The sequence below is a fragment of the Leuresthes tenuis genome, unplaced genomic scaffold, assembly GCF_036924035.1.
Source record: "Leuresthes tenuis unplaced genomic scaffold, fLeuTen1.0.hap1 SCAF_34, whole genome shotgun sequence".
In the NCBI taxonomy this organism is placed as follows: Eukaryota; Metazoa; Chordata; class Actinopteri; order Atheriniformes; family Atherinopsidae; genus Leuresthes; species Leuresthes tenuis.
The window spans coordinates 671228-693632 of record NW_027325388.1 but is presented as its reverse complement, the minus strand read 5'-3'; the positions used below and the strand labels follow the sequence as shown (position 1 = coordinate 693632).

General features: G+C 41.3%; 1 non-coding gene and 1 pseudogene across 1 annotated transcript; one reads left to right on the top strand and one right to left on the bottom strand.

Annotated features, from left to right (window-relative positions):
* Positions 1 to 5695: 5695 nt before the first annotated feature.
* Positions 5696 to 5872, top strand: LOC140285238 (U2 spliceosomal RNA; annotated as a pseudogene).
* Positions 5873 to 17697: 11825 nt separating this feature from the next.
* On the bottom strand, positions 17698 to 17888 carry LOC140285320 (U2 spliceosomal RNA). Its single transcript, XR_011910413.1, has one exon. It is a non-coding gene; the product is annotated as a U2 spliceosomal RNA (small nuclear RNA).
* Between the last annotated feature and the right edge of the window lie 4517 nt (positions 17889 to 22405).

Here is a 22405-nt window from a genome sequence, read left to right as displayed (position 1 = left end):
CTTGCTGACTTCCTCAAGGATGCGGTGTACAAAATCATCAGTCCCTTCACCAGGTTTCTGTTTGCAGGTGTAAATGTGGGACATATTGATTTTGGTTGGAAATTGAGTGGTGATGGCTTGACACAGTCTTTGGTTGGCTGCTTCATATTGAGCGTTATCATTATGTCCTCGTTCACTGTTGGTAGGTCGCAAATCCAGTTGTAGCATACTGGCCTCTATTTTGCAGAGGTCGGACGGTTTGAACTTTTTTGCCAATATGCGACGCAATTCAACCCCAGTCGGGCAGAATTGTGCGCAGAAATCTCGCAACTCGTCAGCAAAATGGGGTCCAGAAATCTCTGGATCTGGTAAGCATTGTTATGCTTCCATGATGTCAGTCTCAGTCCAGGGTCGATAAACCAGTAATGGTCCAGTGGGAACTGCAACTTTAACCATAGGCATGGTTTGAATCTGGTTTTTTTTTTCTCACGTTTAGATCTCTGAAGTCCAGATTGTGGGTAAAGGATTTTTGTCACTTGCGTTAAAAGTTCTTGGGCAGGTACGCTGGAGAACCAAACGTCTTCCTTTTCCTCATCATCAGACCTATGTAGCTGATGTTGTGAGAATGATGGAATTTCTTCCCGAGGGAGGATGGAAGAAGTCCCTTCTTCCCGAGAGCCAGAGGCTTGTGGCAGGGCTGGCTGTTGTTGTTGCAGGCGTTGTGGAGGGCAGGAGTCCAGGTCTGGATCCGGCACAGCTAATACTAAATTATTATCATCATTCCGTCATGGCATTTGTTTAACATTTTCCTTTCTTTCTCTTAATACACTTTATTTTTTCCAAAATTCTATACCTTTCTTACTTCTTATTTAAACTTAATTTTCTTTTTTTTTGCTTCATCTCTTTCTCATATTTGCAAAACTTTTCTTCTAATTTACTTATTTCTAACATACTAAAAGAACCTTCTGGTGGAAAACCTCTGGACCATATGTCTTTTTCATTTCATCATGCTTAGGTCCCCCGGTAGGGTCAAAAGTCTGAGACCTACTGTTTCCCATTCTCAGACTTGGAATGGGGAAATATATTCCTTCACTCAAAGGACGTCTCCAATGAGGACCTTAATCTGTACTCACACTTCTTCGGAGTACTTCACACTTCTTCGGACTGCTTCAAAAGTTTCACTTACCCATGAAATCTCTGTCTCACTAATGACACAACCGGGAAACCCTCTTTTATTCAAATAAAAACTAAAAAGCAGTCCTATCGTCTCAGACTATCATGTCTGTTTTATGAATTTAAGGGGCTAAAAAGTTTTGTTCTCGTTTTTCTATGATTAACCGAATGTATGTGAGAGTCCAAACAGACAGAAGGGTTACGGCCGAGCGCTGGACCTTCCTACCCGGCTGGGGTATATGTTCTTGTATGTTGTCTGACTGTTTGATTTGAATGTGTTGTGTAAGTGTCCTGTTGAATGTTACATGTTTGGGCTTTGACACGCTTCACTGTGGTTGTTAACTGTGTGGTGTGTCCTGAAATGTTATATGTTTGGGCTGTGTGACATGCTTAATGCTTTTCAGTAGCAACCCACTTATTCATATATAGCAACTGACAACATAAGAAGACATACTTTGATAGTAGTTGTAGAAGTATCCTTATTGATAATAGATAAACTAATTCATAGTGATAGAACAGTAGATGAACAGGTGCCTGCACATGTCTCATGAAAATAAAATGGGTGTATGATTGCTGACGGCAGAGCAATACTGCCAAACTTATGAGTTCTTGTGGCAAACTTGATTCAGTGTCTTGACGTGTATACGCTGTTTCGCTGACTTGTCACAAGAAACAAAGTGTGTTTGATAAGATCCGACCATTTTCTTACGGGAGGATCAGTATGTACGGATTCTGATGTGACTGATAAACCCATTCGTATCTTAAGCATAATCTAATACGTGAGACAACGCCCTGGCACACAATCAAAAAAAAAAAGAGAGAGAGCGGTTTTGTGTCCCCACAGTCCATAATGTAGAAAAGAGAGAAAAAAGCCTTTCTGATTTGGTGTGTGTGCTCACAGTGCAGAGTGTAGAGAAAAGAGAGAAAAGAAAGCCGTTTTGGTGTCACAGGTGTTGTGACTTACACACACACATTTCTGAATTGAGAAAGGAAATTATTTTAGAGAAAGCACTAGAGTTTAGATCCCACATTTGTTGATAGGCATTCATTTAATTTTTCTTTTAATCAGTTTTAAAGTGAATACTAACTGAGAAATGAAAAAGGTGAAGAGTTTAGAAGCTTGGTTCAAGAGCAAAACTTGGTTTGTGATCAGCTGAGTCTCTAAACAGAACAGCAAAGGGCTTCATCGAACATTTAAAAAAGATTCAGATTGTTAGAATATCCAGAATTTATAGGAATGGTGGTGATTACTCTTATTTTCTAGAATGGAAATAACTGCACCATGTCTGTTTTATGAATTTAAGGGGCTAAAAAGTTTTGTTCTCGTTTTTCTATGATTAACCGAATGTATGTGAGAGTCCAAACAGACAGAAGGGTTACGGCCGAGCGCTGGACCTTCCAAAAAAGATGAGACAGGCTGGACCTGTGCCATACTAGTTAAGACCTGCCTGTGGATAACAGGTTCATTAAACTCTCACATACACAAACTCACACACGTTCGCACACATACACCCATTCACACACACATTCTTGAACTTGCTGCAAGATTAAACATTTGCATTAACTGACTCCAGCAACTCTGAGTCTCATTGAGAGACTTTTCTCAACAATTGGGTCCTCAAACCAGATCTCAACGTTTTTTCCGCTTTCCAGGGTCGGAGCTGAAACCGTGCACGGGGGAGTCCAGTACTCCTAATGAAAGACCCCCTGCTGAATTGCGGTAATTAGGGGCAAGTGTCCACTGAAAAGGGGAAACAGGGACAAGATCGTACTTTTGAATCAATGGCCAGAAGCCATTGGCAGTGCAGGCATCAACAATAATGGTGTTATTTCACCCATTAACACTTAAGGTACCTCATGCAGTGGCTGTGATATGGTTACTTAACAAAATATCTTTACCAGACATCTCTCCTACATAACAGTTCTTCTTTCACAGCCACACCTTGTTGTCGAGAGATGTGCTACACTTAATCCATCCACACTGCTACCTACCCCACAGATGGAAAGCCTCATGATTGCATGTCAGAAATAACCATCAGTGTTTTACCCAGGCCAGACTTAACTGATATACGTTATGAAAATGCAGAAATAACTATATTTATTCAACAGGTCAAGCAAAAAACCCTGATGGCACAAATGCTACAGGATTTGCAGTAGTAACAGAAACTGAAGTTTTCTTAAAACAACCACTACCAAAAAATTACTCTGTTCAAGAAGTCGAATTGGTAGCTTTAACTGAAGCTTGTAAATTAAATAACAAAAAGGTTGTTAACGTTTACACTGACAGTCAGTATGCCTTCTCAACTGTACATGTGTTAACACAGCATTGGAAAAACAGGTATGTTGACATCCACAGCTAAATGTATAAACTACAAATATTTTAGCATTATTAGATGTTATTCAATTGCCATCTACAATAGACTCGTATGAATGACCGGAAGGAAAACCATACTGCCCAAGAATTTGTTTAAATATGCTGCAGTATTGAGCCACGGACCATGTCATGTCTCAACAGGAGGGATGGAAGCAATAATGAACCAGGTTTTTACAGCATATGGTTTTACTAATTATTAAAAACATTTTTTTAGAATAAATAAATGAATAAAGTTTTGTCTAGCAGGTCAAATATGTGCAAAATACATTCCACAGGGCAATCTAAGACCAAAACGAAGATAATTCCCTAAGCCAGTGTATCTTTTTCAACATATTTGTTTGGATTTCATTATTTCATTATTTTGTAGATTTCATTGAACTAAATTAATGTTAAGGGAAACGATTCTGCTCAGTGACAACAGAGGTTTTTACCAAATGGTCTGAAATATTTCCATGTGCACAAGCAGATGCACTCTCAGTAGCAAAATCACGCGTAAAATAACTCATTTCTAGATTTGAAATTCCTGAAAAGATCTTCAGTGATAATTTGACACACTTTGTAAACAATGTCATCTCACTGATGGCAAAGAACTTAAAATAGACCTTAGAAACCACTGTGATATAGAAGGTTTCGCTAACACATTGGAATTGTTTTACTATTTACATATGCATGTGCAGTGAAGAATTGCTTGCTGCTGATAAATGCAAAGAAGAACAGCTTACACATAAATGCTCACATATAGGCTGCTGAATGCAATGAAGACCTGCTTATCCAGTAAAGTTCAATGTCAATGTGTAATATTCAATTAGGATTTGCAAAACAGTGAAGTTAAACAATGAATGGGTCCATAGTCGGTATGAGAAGACTACAGGAATATTTACCTGGGTGTACGTTCAAACAGAGATGAGAAAATTGCGATAAATTATTGTTTGTTTGTTTGTTAGTATGTATATGAATGTTATGTGTATAAACTGTGTTGAGTTGTAGTTACTCAGTAGTGTCTCAGTGAAACAACCGACGGGGGAAGCCTTGCGGTGACAACAAAAGCAGTGTTTTACTGATCAGTCAAGTTGCTCCAGTGTACTCCATACAAACTGGTTGGCTACTGAAGGGATAGAAAATGGGGAATACTTGTTTTAAAGCAAACAAGGAATTAGATGGGAAAAATACATGTTTTAACGGGACCCAGACAATATTAAATACTCAGACAGATGGGAGAAGAAGTGTAGTTTTGTAGGAAATCACAAAATTATTACATAAAATGAGTGAAATCAATTGAAGAATGCCTTTCTGAAGAGCTGTTTACCACAGATGAGCAGCTTTGCGACCAAGCACATTGTAGATCGCTTTACTGCCAAAATGATCTAGTTTAATGGATTGGTTTAGACATTTATAACAGCATTTTAAGAACAAAGAGAGAAACAAAAAGGGACAACGCTTCATGGTGGAAGGTGATGTATAAATAACTGTGTATATGATGAAGGAGAGACCATTTGAGCAGCACAGCCATTTCGCAGCACAGGGACAGCAGTCCAAGTTAAAGGATCTCCCATGTGGTATCACCTGTCACACTGTGTCAAGGCATCAAAAGAAGAAAAAATCACCAAACTCAAGGACAAAGAGACGAAGACTCCGGTGAACGAAGAGAGAGGACTTACAAACCAGAAATACAAAAGGATGCTCGATATCAAGATCCAGAAGAAGAGGCTAACAATGCCACGAACACTTACGATGCTGGGAATGATGCCAGCAATGAACAGAGAAGAAGATTCAGTGTCATCAATCTGCAACACGTGCCTCTAATGAGGGGGTGAATATAGAATCCTCAACGATTACAACGTCTCTGGGAACTGTGACAACAACAAGGTTTAAACCATTTTGATATATATTGTAACCTATTGGCTAAGGAATAGTGCTGAAAATGAGGTAAATCTAATCCACCACTGTCCTTGGTCTTCTGTAGGGTTTTTAAACTAATACGTGGTGGTTTGTTTTTCCACAGAAATTTGGAGATGCATGAATCTAGTGACTTAAACCAAGTAGCAGATGGTTTTATGGGGATCATTGAGAACAAATAGTTAACTTTTGGTAGTATCATCATTTTAATGGTTGTAACTCTCCCCATAAGTGATATAGGTAAGGACTTCCAACGAGAGAGATCGTCCTCTACTCTCTTTACTAATTGCACATAATCCATCTGTACTTATCAGTTTAATATGTGATATGTCTATGCAAGGACTACATATTAAATGGATTTTTATCAATAGGAGTTGAAAAAGGAGCTTGCTCCGTTCACTCCAAGCATCGACCCGGTACTGCAGTGCCGCTGGGAACGGTGCGCTCTCCTCTGCTCTTGTGAAAAAGCTAACAGCGGTGCAGGATGGAAGTTTCTTTTAGTCTGCTGAGAAAAGAGAGTGAATGCGAAGTAGACTTTAACACGGCTCTGGGAGCGAGCCGAGTGCGGGCTAACCAGGAGAAATGCTTGAAAGAAACGCGACACCGAATGAGCGGTCAGAACAAAGCCTCAATACGGTGTTCCTGTGGTGTTTTTATAAAATGCGGTGAAAATAAAGGTGTGAATGCCCCATAGAAAACTAAAAGGTGGAGCGGAAGTGTTCGGCTGCAAGAAGGTGTGAATGTCCGACTATATTTGGTGAAAAGCAGGTGAAGCAAGGTCTGAATGCCCAACCTTACATAATCAAAAGCGAGATCAGAGGTTTTTGGCTGCAAGAAGGCCATAGTTTGCCAAAAGCGGGTAAGGTGCGAATGACCGACTAAATATCAACAAAAGTGGGGGCGGAGGTCTTCGGATGCAAGTGGGTGTGAATATCCCACCATACAAGTATGGTGGAGAGGAAGCTGTGAATGGCCGACCATAGTTTGCAAAAAGCGGGTGAGAAAAGGTGCGAATGTCCAACCATACATGATCGAAACAGGGTGTTTGGCTGCGACAAGGTGTGAATGTCCACCCATAATTAATGAAAAGCGGGCAACAAGTAGGTTCGAATGCCATACCATACATCATCAAAAGCAGGAGTGGATGTGTTTGGCTACAAGAATGTTTGAATGTCCGAGCATAGTTTGTAAAAAGCGGGTAAGAAAAGGTTCGAATGCCCGAACATACACCATCAAAAGAGGGAGCGGAGGTGTTCCGCTGTAAGACGGTGTGAATGTCCGACCATAGTTGGTAAAAAGTGGGTATGAAAAGGTGCGAATGCCCAAATTCGGCTGCAAAAAACTGTGTTCGGCTGCAAAAAGGTGTGAATGTTCGACTAAAGTTTGTAAAAAGCGGGTAAGACAAGGTGCGAATGCCTGACAATGTATGATCAAAAGCGGGAGCGGAGGTGTTCAGCTGCAAGAAGGTCTAAATGTCCATAATTAATTGCTAGAAAACATGAAAGAAAATTTTCGAAAATCAATCCGCACATGATCATAAGTGGGAGAGGAGGTGTTCAGCTGCAAGAAGGTGTGAATATCCTACCATAATTGCTGAAAAATGTGTTAGAAACGGTAAGAATCCCGGACCATACCTCATCAAAAGCTAGAGAGGTGGTGTTCGGCTACAAGTAGGTGTGAATGTCTGACTAAAGTTCAAATATATTAACAAAAGCGGGAGGAGAGGTCTTCGGATGAGTGGTTGAGAATTTCCAACCATAATCTATAAAATGCGGTGAAAAAAAAGGTGTGATAGAAACCTAAAAGGTGGAGCGGAAGTGTTCGGCTGCAAGAAGGTGTGAATGTCCATCTATAGTTGGTGAAAAGCAGGAAAAGCAAGGTCTGAATGCCCAATCTTACATCATCAAAAGCGAGATCAGAGGTGTTTGGCGGCAAGAAAACGGGTAAGGTGTGAATGACCGACTAAATATCAACAAAAGTGGGGGCGGAGGTCTTCGGATGCAAGTGGGTGTGAATATCCCACCATACAAGTATGGTGGAGAGGAAGCTGTGAATGGCCGACCATAGTTTGCAAAAAGCGGGTGAGAAAAGGTGCGAATGTCCAACCATACATGATCAAAACAGGGAGCGGAGGTGTTTGGCTGTGACAAGGTGTGAATGTCCACCCATAATTAATGAAAAGCGGGCAACAAGTAGGTTCGAATGCCCAACCATACATCAACAAAAGCAGGAGTGGATGTGTTTGGCTACAAGAAGGTTTGAATGTCCGAGCATAGTTTGTAAAAAGCGGGTAAGAAAAGGTGCGAATGCCCGACAAAGTATGATCAAAAGAGGGAGTGGAGGTTTTCGGCTACAAGGTTTGAATGTACGACCATAGTTTGTAAAAAGCGGGTAAGAAAAGGTGCGAATGCCCGAACATACACCATCAAAAGAGGGAGCGGAGGTGTTACACTTGAAAGACGGTGTGAATGTCCGACCATAGTTGGTAAAAAGTGGGTAAGAAAAGGTTCGAATGCCCGAATATATACCATCAAAAGCGGAAGCGGAGATGTTCGGCTGCAAGAAGGTGTGAACGTCCGACCAAAGTTTGTAAAAAGCAGTTAAGAAAAGGTTCGAATATCCAACCAAACATAATCAAAAGTGGGAGCAGAGCTGTTCGACTGCAAGTAGGTGTGAATATCCACCCATAATTCCTGAAAAATGGGTAAGAAAAGGTGCGAATGCCCAACCATACATCATCAAAAGAAGAAGTGGATGTGTTCTGCTACAAGAAGGTTTGAATGTCCGACCATAGTTTGTAAAAAGCGGGTAAGAAAAAGTTCGAATGCCCGAACATACACCATCAAAAGAGGGAGCGGAGGTGTTCCGCTGTAAGATGCTGCGAATGTCCGACCATAGTTGGTAAAAAGCGGGTAAGAAAAGGTTAAAAAACCGGACTGTACACAATCCATAGCGGGAGCGGAGTTGTTCGGCTACAAGAAGGTGTGAAAGTCCGACCATGGTTTGTAAAAAGCGGGTAAGACAAGGTGCGAATGCCCGACAATGTATGATCAAAAGAGGGAGCGGAGTGTTTCGGCTGCAAGGTCTGAATTTCCAACCATAATTTGTAAACACCGTTGAAGAAAAGGCTCGAAAGCCCGACTATACACCATCAAAAGCGGGAGCGGAGGTGTTCAGCTGCAAGAAGGTCTGAATGTCCACCAATAATTACTGAAAAATGGGTAAGAAAAGGTGTGAATGCCCAACTATACATCATCACAAGCAGAAGTGGATGTGTTCGGCCACAAGAAGGTTTGAATGTCCGACCATAGTTTGTAAAAGGCGGGTAAGAAAAGGTTCGAATGCCCGAACATACACAATCAAAAGAGGGAGCGGAGGTGTTTCACTGCAAGAAGGTGTGAATGTCCGAGCATAGTTTGTAAAAAGTGGGTAAGAAAAGGTTCGAATGCCAGAACATACACCATCAAAAGAGGGAGCGGAGGTGTTCCGCTGTAAGAAGGTGTGAATGTCCGACCATAGTTTGTAAAAAGCGGGTAAGAAAAGGCTAAAATACCCAACTCTACACAATCAATAGCGGGAGCGGAGTTGTTCGGCTAAAAGAAGGTATGAAAGTCCGACCATGGTTTGTAAAAAGCGGGTAAGAAAAGGTTCGAATGCCAAAATATACACCATCAAAAGCGGAAGCCGAGGTGTTCGGCTGCAAGTAGGTGTGAATGTCAGATCATAATTTGTAAAAAGCTGATGAGAAAGGTGTGAATGACCAACAATAATTGCTGAAAAATGTGTTAGAAAAGGTAAGAATGCCGGACCAGTCATCATCAAAAGCGGGAGAAGAGGTGTTCGGCTGCAAGAAGCTGTGAATGTCCAGCCATAATAACTCAAAAACGGGTAAGAAAAGGTAGTATTGCCAGACCATAAATGATCAAAACAGGGAGTGGAGGTGTTCCGCTGTAAGAAGGTGTGAATGTCCCACCATAATTGGTAAAAAGCGGGTAAGAAAAGGTTAAAATACCCGACTGTACACAATCAATAGCGGGAGCGGAGTTGTTTGGCTACTAAAAGGTGTGAAAGTCCGACCATGGTTTGTAAAAAGCGGGTAAGAAAAGGTGCGAATGCCGGACAATGTATGATCAAAAGAGGGAACGGAGGTTTTCGGCTGCAAGAAGGTCTAAATGTCCAACCATAATTTGTAAAAACCGGGGAAGAAAAGGCTCGGAAGCCCCACTATACACCATCAAAAGCGGGAGCGGAGGTGTTCAGCTGCAAGAAGGTCTGAATGTCCATCAATAATTGCTAGAAAAAATGAAAAAAAATGTTCGAATATCCAACCGCACATGATCATAAGTGGGAGAGGAGGTGTTCAGCTGCAAGAAGGTGTGAATGTCCACCCATAATTCCTCAAAAATGGGTAAAAAAAAAGGTGCGAATGCCCAACCATACATCATCAAAAGCAGGACTGGATGTGTTCGGCTACAAGAAGGTTTGAATGTCCGAGCATAGTTTGTAAAAAGCGGGTAAGAAAAGGTTCGAATGCCCGAACCTACACCATCAAAAGAGGGAGCGGAGGTGTTCCGCCATAAGAAGGTGTGAATGTCCGACCGTAGTTGGTAAAAAGCGGGTAAAAAAAGGTTAAAATACCCGACTGTACACAATCAATAGCGGGAAGGGATGTGTTCGGCTACAAGAAAGTGTGAAAGTCCAACCATGTTTTGTAAAAAGTGGTTAAGAAAAGGTGCGAATGCCCGACAATGTATGATCAAAAGAGGGAGCGGAGGTTTTCGGCTGCAAGAAGGTCTGAATGTCCAACCATAATTTGTAAAAACCGGGGAAGAAAAGGCTCGAAAGCCCGACTATACACCATCAAAAGCGGGAGCAGAGGTGTTCAGCTGCAAGAAGGTCTCAATGTCCATCAATAATTGCTAGAAAACATGAAAGAAAATTTTCGAATATCAAACCGCACATGATCATATGCGGGAGAGGAGGTGTTCAGCTGCAAGATGGTGTGAATGTCCACCCATAATTCCTGAAAAATGGGTAAAAAAAGGTGCGAATGCCCAACCATACAACATCAAAAGCAGGTGTGAATGTCAGATCATAATTTGCAAAAACCTGATGAGAAATGGTGAGAATGCCCGACTATACACCATCAAATGCGGGAGCGGAGGTGTTCGGCTGTGAGTAGGTGTGAATGTCCGACCATACTTGCTGAAAAATATGACAAAGCAGTTTTCACTTGGTTTGAGTGAAGGAATTCATTTTATATCAAAATCCGAAATTGTGTAGAACTCGTGGAAATAAGTTTATTCTCGGATTCCTAAAGGTTTAGTGTTGTTCTTTGGTATACTGCAAAGTAATACTTTCTATTTTGTTGAAACCGATTCAGACATGGATAAATATGAAGGACAAAGCAGTTTTAACTTGGTTTGAGTGAAGGAATTCATTTTATATCAAAATCCAAAATTGTGTAGAACTGGTGAAAAGAAGCTTATTCTCGGATTCCTAAAGGTTTAGTGTTGTTCTTTGGTATACTGCAAAGTAATACTTTCTATTTTGTTGAAACCCATTCAGACATGGATAAATATGAAGGACAAAGCAGTTTTAACTTGGTTTGAGTGAAGGAATTCATTTTATATCAAAATCCAAAATTGTGTAGAACTGGTGAAAAGAAGCTTATTCTCGGATTCCTAAAGGTTTAGTGTTGTTCTTTGGTATACTGCAAAGTAATACTTTCTTTTTTGTTGAAACCTATTCAGACATGGATAAATATGAAGGACAAAAGCAGTTTTAACTTGGTTTGAGTGAACGAATTCATTTTATATCAAAATCCGAAATTGTGTAGAACTCGTCAATCGACGCTTATTCTCGGATTCCTGAAAAGGTTTAGAGTTGTTCTTTCCTATCCTGCAAAGTACAACGTTCTTTTTTTTTTAAAGCTATTTAGACATGAATAAATATGAAGGACAAAGCAGTTTTAACTTGGTTTGAGTGAAGGAATTCATTTTATATCAAAATCCGAAATTGTGTAGAACTCGTGAAAAGAAGATTATTCTCGGATTCCTAAAGGTTTAGTGTTGTTCTTTCCTATCCTGCAAAGTACAACGTTCTTTTTTGTTTAAAGCTATTATGACATGGATAAATATGAAGGACAAAGCAGTTTTAACTTAATCGGTTTCAACAAAATAGAAAGTATTACTTTGCAGTATACCAAAGAACAACACTAAACCTTTAGGAAATCCTTCACTCAAACCAAGTGAAAACTGCTTTGTCATATTTTTCAGCAAGTATGGTCGGACATTCACACCTACTCACAGCCGAACACCTCCGCTCCCGCATTTGATTATGTTTGGTTGGATATTCGAACCTTTTCATACCCACTTTTTACCAACTGTGGTCGGACATTCACACCTTCTTATGGCTGAACACCTCCGCTCCCTCTTTTGATGGTGTATGTTCGGGCATTCGAACCTTTTCTTACCCGCTTTTAACAAACTATGCTCGGACATTCAAACCTTGTAGCCGAACACATCCAGTCCTGCTTTTTATGATGTATGGTTGGCCATTCGAACTTTTTCTTACCCGCTTTTTACCAACTACGGTCGGACATTCACACCTTCTTATGGCGGAACACCTCCGCTCCCTCTTTTGATGGTGTATGTTTGGGCATTCGAACCTTTTCTTACCCGCTTTTTACAAACTATGGTCAGACATTCAAACCTTCTTGTAGCCGAACACATCCAGTTCTGCTTTTGAGGATGTATGGTCGGACTTTCACACCTTTTAGTAGCCAAACCACTCCGCTCCCGCTATTGATTGTGTACAGTCGGGTATTTTAACCTTTTCTTACCCGCTTTTTACCAATTATGGTCGGACATTCACACCTTCTTACAGCGGAACACCTCCGCTCCCTGTTTTGATCATTTATGGTCTGGCAATACTACCTTTTCTTACCCGTTTTTGAGTAATTATGGCTGGACATTCACAGCTTCTTGCATCCGAACACCTCTTCTCTGCTTTTGATGATGAATAGTCCGGCATTCTTACCTTTTCTAACACATTTTTCAGTAATTATTGTCGGTCATTCACACCTTTCTCATCAGCTTTTTGCAAATTATGATCTGACATTCACACCTACTTGCAGCCGAACACCTCGGCTTCCGTTTTTGATGGTGTATATTTTGGCATTCGAACCTTTTCTTACCCACTTTTTACAAACTATGCTCGGACATTCACACCTTCTTGCAGCCGAACACATCCACTTCTGCTTTTTATGATGTATAGTTGGGCATTCACACCTTTTCTTACCCATTTTTCAGTAATTATTGGTTGGAAATTCAGACCTTGCAGCCGAACACCTCCGCTCCCTCTTTTGATCATACATTGTCGGGCATTCGCACCTTGTCTTACCTGCGTTTTACAAACCATGGTCGGACTTTCACACCTTCTTGTAGCCGAACAACTCCGCTCCCGCTATTGATTGTGTAGAGTCGGGTATTTTAACCTTTTCTTACCCGCTTTTTACCAATTATGGTCGGACTTTCACACCGTCTTACAGCGGAACACCTCCGCTCCCTCTTTTGATGGTGTATGTTCGGGCATTCGAACTTTTTCTTACCCACTTTTTACAAACTATGGTCGGACATTCAAACCTTCTTGTAGCAGAACACATCCACTTCTTCTTTTGATGATGTATGGTTGGGCATTCGCACCTTTTCTTACCCATTTTTCAGGAATTATGGGTGGACATTCACACCTACTTGCAGTCGAACAGCTCTGCTCCCACTTTTGATTACGTTTGGTTGGATATTCGAACCTTTTCTTACCTGCTTTTTACAAACTTTGGTCGGACGTTCACACCTTCTTGCAGCCGAACACCTCCGCTTCCGCTTTTGATGGTATATATTCGGGCATTCGAACCTTTTCTTACCCGCTTTTTACCAACTATGGTCGGACATTCGCACCATCTTACAGCGGAACACCTCCACTCCCTCTTTTGATGGTGTATTTTCGGGCATTCGCACCTTTTCTTACCCGCTTTTTACAAACTATGGTTGGACATTCAAACCTTCTTGTAGCTGAAAATCTCCACTCCCTCTTTTGATCATACATTGTCGGGCATTCGCACCTTTTCTTACCCGCTTTTTACAAACTATGCTCGGACATTCAAACCTTCTTGTAGCCAAACACATCCACTCCTGCTTTTGTTGATGTATGGTTGGGCATTCGAACCTACTTCTTGCCCGCTTTTCATCAATTATGGGTGGACATTCACACCTACTTGCAGCCGAACACCTCGGCTTCCGCTTTTGATGGTGTGTATTTTTGCATTCGAACCTTTTCTTACCCGCTTTTTACAAACCATGGTCGGACTTTCACACCTTCTTTTAGCCGAACAACTCCGCTCCCGCTATTGATTGTGTAGAGTCGGGTATTTTAACATTTTCTTACCCGCTTTTTACCAACTATGGTCGGACATTCACACCTTCTTACAGCGGAAAACCTCCGCTCCCTCTTTTGATGGTGTATGTTCTGGCATTCGAACCTTTTCTTACCCACTTTTTACAAACTATGCTCGGACATTCACACCTTCTTGCAGCGAAACACCTCCGCTCCCTCTTTTGATTGTGTATGTTCGGGCATTCAAACCTTTTCTTACCCGCCTTTTACAAACTATGGTCGGACATTCAAACCTTCTTGTGGCCGAACACATCCACCTCTGCTTGTGATGATGTATAGTTGGGCATTCACACCTTTTCTTATCCATTTCTCAGTAATTATTGGTGGACATTCAGACCTTCTTGCAGCTGAACACCTCTGCTCCCGCTTTTGATGGTGTATAGTCGGGCTTTCGAGGCTTTTCTTCAACGGTGTTTACAAATTATGGTTGGAAATTCAGACCTTGCAGCCGAACACCTCCGCTCCCTCTTTTGATCATACATTGTCGGGCATTCGCACCTTGTCTTACCCGCGTTTTACAAACCATGGTCGGACTTTCACACCTTCTTGTAGCCGAACAACTCCGCTCCCGCTATTGATTGTGTACAGTCGGGTATTTTAACCTTTTCTTACCCGCTTTTTACCAATTATGGTCGGACATTCACACCGTCTTACAGCGGAACACCTCCGCTTCCAATTTTGATGGTGTATGTTCGAGCATTCGAACTTTTTCTTACCCACTTTTTACAAGCTATGGTCGGACATTCAAACCTTCTTGTAGCAGAACACATCCACTTCTTCTTTTGATGATGTATGGTTGGGCATTCGCACCTTTTCTTACCCATTTTTCAGGAATTATGGGTGGAAATTCACACCTACTTGCAGTCGAACAGCTCTGCTCCCGCTTTTGATTATGTTTGGTTGGATATTCGAACCTTTTCTTAACTGCTTTTTACAAACTTTGGTCGGACGTTCACACCTTCTTGCAGCCGAACACCTCCGCTTCCGCTTATGATGGTATATATTCGGGCATTCGAACCTTTTCTTACCCGCTTTTTACCAACTATGGTCGGACATTCGCACCATCTTACAGCGGAACACCTCCGCTCCCTCTTTTGATGGTGTATGTTCGGGAATTCGCACCTTTTCTTACCCGCTTTTTACAAACTATGGTTGGACATTCAAACCTTCTTGTAGCCGAAAACCTCCACTCCCTCTTTTGATCATACATTGTCGGGCATTCGCACCTTTTCTTACCCGCTTTTTGCAAACTATGCTCGGACATTCAAACCTTCTTGTAGCCAAACACATCCACTCCTGCTTTTGTTGATGTATGGTTGGGCATTCGAACCTACTTGTTGCCCGCTTTTCATTAATTATGGGTGGACATTCAGACCTACTTGCAGCCGAACACCTCGGCTTCCGCTTTTGATGGTGTATATTTTTGCATTCGAACCTTTTCTTACCCGCTTTTTACAAACCATGGTCGGACTTTCACACCTTCTTTTAGCCGAACAACTCCGCTCCCGCTATTGATTGTGTAGAGTCGGTTATTTTAACCTTTTCTTACCCGCTTTTTACCAACTATGGTTGGACATTCACACCTTCTTACAGCGGAACACCTCCGCTCCCTCTTTTGATGGTGTATGTCCGGGCATTCAAACCTTTTCTTACCCGCTTTTTACAAACTATGCTCGGACATTCACACCTTCTTGCAGCGGAACACCTCCGCTCCCTCTTTTGATGGTGTATGTTCGGGCATTCGAAACTTTTCTTACCCACTTTTTACAAACTATGCTCGGACATTCACACCTTCTTGCAGCGAAACACCTCCGCTCCCTCTTTTGATTGTGTATGTTCGGGCATTCAAACCTTTTCTTACCCGCCTTTTACAAACTATGGTCGGACATTCAAACCTTCTTGTGGCCGAACACATCCACTTCTGCTTTTGATGATGTATAGTTGGGCATTCACACCTTTTCTTACCCATTTTTCAGTAATTATTGGTGGACATTCAGACCTTCTTGCAGCTGAACACCTCTGCTCCCGCTTTTGATGGTGTATAGTCGGGCTTTCGAGGCTTTTCTTCAACGGTGTTTACAAATTATGGTTGGAAATTCAGACCTTGCAGCCGAATACCTCCGCTCCCTCTTTTGATCATACATTGTCGGACATTCGCACCTTGTCTTACCCGCGTTTTACAAACCATGGTCGGACATTCACAGCTTCCTCTCCACCATACTTGTATGGTGGGATATTCACACCCACTTGCATCCGAAGACCTCCGCCCCCACTTTTGTTGATATTTAGTCGGTCATTCACACCTAACCCGTTTTCTTGCAGCCAAACACCTCTGATCTCGCTTTTGATGATGTAAGATTGGGCATTCAGACCTTGCTTTTCCTGCTTTTCACCAACTATAGACGGACATTCACACCTTCTTGCAGCCGAACACTTCCGCTCCACCTTTTAGGTTTCTATCACACCTTTTTTTTCACCGCATTTTATAGATTACGGTTGGAAATTCTCAACCACTCATCCGAAGAGCTCTCCTCCCGCTTTTGTTAATATATTTGAACTTTAGTCAGACATTCACACCTACTTGCAGCCGAACACCACCTCTCTAGCTTTTGATGATGTATGGTCCGGCATTCCTACCGTTTCTAACACATTTTTCAGCAATTATGGTAGGACATTCACACCTTCTTGCAGCTGAACACCTCCTCTCCCACTTATGATCATATGCATATTGATTTTCGAAAATTTTCTTTCATGTTTTCTAGCAATTAATGATGGACATTTAGACCTTCTTGCAGCTGAATACCTCCGCTCCCGCTTTTGATCATACATTGTCAGGCATTCGAACCTTGTCTTACAAACTTTAGTCAAACATTCACACCTTTTTGCAGCCGAACACAGTTTTTTTCAGCCGATTTTGGGCATTCAAACCTTTTCATACCCACTTTTTACCAACTATGGTCGGACATTCAAACCTTCTTGTAGCCGAACACATCCAGTCCTGCTTTTGATGATGTATGTTCAGGCATTCGAACCTTTTCTTACCCGCTTTTTACAAACTATGCTCGGACATTCAAACCTTCTTGTAGCCGAACACATCCACTCCTGCTTTTGATGATGTATGGTTGGGCATTCGAACCTACTTGTTGCCCGCTTTTCATTAATTATGGGTGGACATTCACACCTTGTCGCAGCCAAACACCTCCGCTCCCTGTTTTGATCATGTATGGTTGGACATTCGCACCTTTTCTCACCCGCTTTTTGCAAACTATTGTCGGCCATTCACAGCTTCCTCTCCACCATACTTCTATGGTGGGATATTCACACCCACTTGCATCCGAAGACCTCCGCCCCCACTTTTGTTGATATTTAGTCGGTCATTCGCACCTTACCCACTTTTGGCAAACTATGGCCTTCTTGCAGCCAAAAACCTCTGATCTCGCTTTTGATAATGTAAGGTTGGGCATTCAGACCTTGCTTCACCTGCTTTTCACCAAATATAGTCGGACATTCACACCTTCTTGCAGCCGAACACTTCCGCTCCACCTTTTAGTTTTCTATGGGGCATTCACACCTTTTTTTTCACCGCATTTTATAAAAACACCACAGGAACACCGTATTGAGGCTTTGTTCTGACCGCTCATTCGGTGTCGCGTTTCTTTCAAGCAATTCTCCTGGTTAGCCCGCACTCGGCTCGCTCCCAGAACCGTGTTAAAGTCTACTTCGCATTCACTCTCTTTTCTCAGCAGACTAAAAGAAAGTTTCATCTTGGGCTCCCTGAAACTTCCATCCTGCACCGCTGTTTGCTTTTTCACAAGAGCAGAGGAGAGCGCACCGTTCCCAGGGGCACTACAGTACCGGGTCGATGCTTGGAGTGAACGGAGCAAGCTCCTTTTTCAACTCCTATTGATACAAATCCATTTAATATGTAGTCCTCGCATAGAGGACACATCAGACATTAAACTAATAAGAACAGATACTACACTTGATCTTAGCCAAAAGGCCGAGAAGCGATAACTGTCCACTGGTTCACGTCCGAGGGCCCTTCCTGGCACAATGCGCACTTGTAGCGGTGTTCTTTTTATGGCCATAGTGTCACTTTGCACCTCGGCCCACCCGCTGCACTGAGCACTCTTCAGCCCTTTTAAATGGTATAACTTTACACTACCGCACGCTCCAGTGAGCACCATTCAAGCAACAACTTTGCACTCCAGCTTCGAACATTGGCACAGTCGCAACAAGTAAGGCGACTCTACTCAGAGAAGTCACTCTGCACAGTAACAAGATTTCTTTTGCACAGACAGAAAGGGCTTCATCCGCAAAGGTAAAGCCTGCCAAAAATAGAAACAACTCATTAGTGCTGCTCAACGTTGTACTTTGCAGTAAAACAAAGAGCAAATCTAAAGATTCAGGAATCCGAGAATAAGCTTACTTCCATGAGTTCTTCACGATTTCGGATTTTGCTATAAAATGAATTCCTTCACTCAAACTAAATTAAAACTGCTAAACCGCTAATCTGTTACATGCAAGGCAGATGTCAAATTCACCGAAATAGGATCTAAGGGTATTTGGCCAATCGAGCTGTAGCAGCTTCGGTAAAAGAGTATAAGTTGAAGAGTTTGTGAATAAAGGTGTGCGCACACATAGTGAGTTGTAGGAAAATAGGCAGGGAGCAATGCCGGCTGGGGTATAGGTTCTTGTATGTTGTCTGACTGTTTGATTTGAATGTGTTGTGTAAGTGTCCTGTTGAATGTTACATGTTTGGGCTTTGACACGCTTCACTGTGGTTGTTAACTGTGTGGTGTGTCCTGAAATGTTATATGTTTGGGCTGTGTGACATGCTTAATGCTTTTCAGTAGCAACCCACTTATTGATATATAGCAACTGACAACATAAGAAGTCCGGACATACTTTGATAGTAGTTGTAGAAGTATCCTTATTGATAATAGATAAACTAATTCATAGTGATAGAACAGTAGATGAACAGGTGCCTGCACATGTCTCATAAAAATAAAATGGGTGTATGATTGCTGACGGCAGAGCAATACTGCCAAACTTATGAGTTCTTGTGGCAAACTTGATTCAGTGTCTTGACGTGTATACGCTGTTTCGCTGACTTGTCACAAGAAACAAAGTGTGTTTGATAAGATCCGACCATTTTATTACGGGAGGATCAGTATGTATGGATTCTGATGTGACTGATAAACTCATTCGTATCTTAAGCATAATCTAATACGTGAGACAACGCCTTGGCACACAATCAAAAAAAAAAAAAAAGAGAGAGCGGTTTTGTGTCCCCACAGTCCATAATGTAGAAAAGAGAGAAAAAAAGCCTTTCTGATTTGTTGTGTGTGCTCACAGTGCAGAGTGTAGAGAAAAGAGAGAAAAGAAAGCCGTTTTGGTGTCACGGGTGTTGTGACTTACACACACACATTTCTGAATTGAGAAAGGAAATTATTTTAGAGGAAGCACTAGAGTTTAGATCCCACATTTGTTGATAGGCATTCATTTAATTTTTCTTTTAATCAGTTTTAAAGTGAATACTAACTGAGAAATGAAAAAGGTGAATAGTTTAGAAGCTTGGTTCAAGAGCAAAACTTGGTTTATGATCAGCTGAGTCTCTAAACAGAACAGCAAAGGGCTTCATCGAACATTTAAAAAAGATTCAGATTGTTAGAATATCCAGAATTTATAGGAATGGTGGTGATTACTCTTATTTTCTAGAATGGAAATAACTGCACCATGTCTGTTTTATGAATTTAAGGGGCTAAAAAGTTTTGTTCTCGTTTTTCTATGATTAACCGAATGTATGTGAGAGTCCAAACAGACAGAAGGGTTACGGCCGAGCGCTGGACCTTCCAAAAAAGATAAGACAGGCTGGACCCGTGCCATACTAGTTAAGGCCTGCCTGTGGATAACAGGTTCTTTAAACTCTCACACACACAAACTCACACACGTTCGCACACATACACCCATACACACACACATTCTTGAACTTGCTGCAAGATTAAACCTTTGCATTAACTGACTCCAGCAACTCTGAGTCTCATTGAGAGACTTTTCTCAACAATTGGGTCCTCAAACCAGATCTCAACGTTTTTTCCGCTGTCCAGGGTCGGAGCTGAAACCGTGCACGGGGGAGTCCAGTACTCCTAATGAAAGACCCCCTGCTGAATTGCGGTAATTAGGGGCCAGTGTCCACTGAAAGGGGGAAAAAGGGACGAGATCGTACTTTTGAATCAATGGCCAGAAGCCATTGGCAGTGCAGGCATCAACAATAATGGTGTTATTTCACCCATTAACACTTAAGGTACCTCATGCAGTGGCTGTGATATGGTTACTTAACAAAATATCTTTACCAGACATCTCTCCTACATAACAGTTCTTCTTTCACAGCCACACCTTGTTGTCGAGAGATGTGCTACACTTAATCCATCCACACTGCTACCTACCCCACAGATGGAAAGCCAGAAATAACCATCAGTGTTTTACCCAGGCCAGACTTAACTGATATACGTTATGAAAATGCAGAAATAACTATATTTATTCAACAGATCAAGGAAAAAAACCCTGATGGCACAAATGCTACAGGATTTGCAGTAGTAACAGAAACTGAAGTTTTCTTAAAACAACCACTACCAAAAAATTACTCTGTTCAAGCAGTCGAATTGGTAGCTTTAACTGAAGCTTGTAAATTAAATAACAAAAAGGTTGTTAACGTTTACACTGACAGTCAGTATGCCTTCTCAACTGTACATGTGTTAACACAGCATTGGAAAAACAGGTATGTTGACATCCACAGCTAAATGTATAAACTACAAATATTTTAGCATTATTAGATGTTATTCAATTGCCATCTACAATAGACTCGTATGAATGACCGGAAGGAAAACCATACTGCCAAAGAATTTGTTTAAATATGCTGCAGTATTGAGCCACGGACCATGTCATGTCTCAACAGGAGGGATGGAAGCAATAATGAACCAGGTTTTTACAGCATATGGTTTTACTAATTATTAAAAACATTTTTTTTGAATAAATAAATGAATAAAGTTTTGTCTAGCAGGTCAAATATGTGCAAAATACATTCCACAGGGCAATCTAAGACCAAAACAAAGATAATTCCCTAAGCCAGTGTATCTTTTTCAACATATTTGTTTGGATTTCATTATTTCATTATTTTGTAGATTTCATTGAACTAAATTAATGTTAAGGGAAACGATTCTGCTCAGTGACAACAGAGGTTTTTACCAAATGGTCTGAAATATTTCCATGTGCACAAGCAGATGCACTCTCAGTAGCAAAATCACGCGTAAAATAACTCATTTCTAGATTTGAAATTCCTGAAAAGATCTTCAGTGATAATTTGACACACTTTGTAAACAATGTCATCTCACTGATGGCAAAGAACTTAAAATAGACCTTAGAAACCACTGTGATATAGAAGGTTTCGCTAACACATTGGAATTGTTTTACTATTTACATATGCATGTGCAGTGAAGAATTGCTTGCTGCTGATAAATGCAAAGAAGAACAGCTTACACATAAATGCTCACATATAGGCTGCTGAATGCAATGAAGACCTGCTTATCCAGTAAAGTTCAATGTCAATGTGTAATATTCAATTAGGATTTGCAAAACAGTGAAGTTAAACAATGAATGGGTCCATAGTCGGTATGAGAAGACTACAGGAATATTTACCTGGGTGTACGTTCAAACAGAGATGAGAAAATTGCGATAAATTATTGTTTGTTTGTTTGTTAGTATGTATATGAATGTTATGTGTATAAACTGTGTTGAGTTGTAGTTACTCAGTAGTGTCTCAGTGAAACAACCGACGGGGGAAGCCTTGCGGTGACAACAAAAGCAGTGTTTTACTGATCAGTCAAGTTGCTCCAGTGTACTCCATACAAACTGGTTGGCTACTGAAGGGATAGAAAATGGGGAATACTTGTTTTAAAGGAAACAAGGAATTAGATGGGAAAAATACATGTTTTAACGGGACCCAGACAATATTAAATACTCAGACAGATGGGAGAAGAAGTGTAGTTTTGTAGGAAATCACAAAATTATTACATAAAATGAGTGAAATCAATTGAAGAATGCCTTTCTGAAGAGCTGTTTACCACAGATGAGCAGCTTTGCGACCAAGCACATTGTAGATCGCTTTACTGCCAAAATGATCTAGTTTAATGGATTGGTTTAGACATTTATAACAGCATTTTAAGAACAAAGAGAGAAACAAAAAGGGACAACGCTTCATGGTGGAAGGTGATGTATAAATAACTGTGTATATGATGAAGGAGAGACCATTTGAGCAGCACAGCCATTTCGCAGCACAGGGACAGCAGTCCAAGTTAAAGGATCTCCCATGTGGTATCACCTGTCACACTGTGTCAAGGCATCAAAAGAAGAAAAAATCACCAAACTCAAGGACAAAGAGACGAAGACTCCGGTGAACGAAGAGAGAGGACTTACAAACCAGAAATACAAAAGGATGCTCGATATCAAGATCCAGAAGAAGAGGCTAAC